Raw genomic sequence first — 1062 nt, forward strand, 5'->3', positions numbered from 1 at the left:
GCTTGTGATGCTGACCACCTCAGTAATATACATTTCTTAGCCAGAAAGAAGAGAATTACAAGCAAATGTTTAGTATCTGCATTAAGGAGAAGCCCTGAAGTATGATTAAAAAGACAAAAGGAGGGAGTTAGTGAGAACCGTTTACCAATGATCTCTTGTATCCTCAGATGAACTGCCTTCCAGAAGATTTGTATATAATCGCAAGACCAAAATAAATGAATAAATGTATGTATTCTGCATTTATGACAGAGATCTGCAGCATCAGGTAACATTTTCCAAAGGCGAACAGGTGTATAATATGTGCGATAGAAGAATTTAAAGTTCTGCTCATGTATAGAGAGCGAGGTGCAATTAGGGCAAACCCCATAACAGATTTCCTCCCAATCTGCTGGATCGAACGTCAACCCCAGGTCATGCTCCCACACCAGCTTCATAGCATCATAACCTGAGGAGTCAGAGCCAGATAACAAACTATATATCTTAGATATAAGTCCCTTAGGAGATTTGGTCATAACAATTGTATTCTCTAACTCTGACAATTTTGTGCGTAGTTTTCCTGTCCTCCAGAGAGAATTCAAAAAATGACGAATCTGTAAGTATTTATAAAAATCTCTATTAGAAATATTGAAATTGGCTTGAATTTGTTCAAAGGGTTTAACAGAGTCAGAGTTCAATATGTCCATAATATTTGACAGTCCCTTCGATGACCATTCAGACAAACCAATGCTTCTAATTTCTGCTGGTAAATCTGGATTCAAAGTCATCGATGGCCGAGAAGAGAGGGTGGGGGAGATATTAAGATAATTCTTCACATCTCGCCAGGCCAGTAAAGTATTATAAACAATAAAATTACTTTTGAGATGAGGTATTTGATCTATGCTATTTATAAAGAAAAGAGAATTAGGTTTTCTGGGGAGATAAGATTGGGATTCCAGATCCAGCCATAAAGAGTTCCCTCTATTCATAAACCAATTCGAAATGATTTTAAGTTGTGCTGACCAATAATAAAGCTGCAGGGATGGTATTGACAAACCTCCAAGGTGTTTTGGCTTAGTTAATATA

This window comes from Cyprinodon variegatus, unplaced genomic scaffold (assembly GCF_000732505.1).
Source record: "Cyprinodon variegatus isolate N-32 unplaced genomic scaffold, C_variegatus-1.0 Scaffold812, whole genome shotgun sequence".
Taxonomy (NCBI): domain Eukaryota; kingdom Metazoa; phylum Chordata; class Actinopteri; order Cyprinodontiformes; family Cyprinodontidae; genus Cyprinodon; species Cyprinodon variegatus.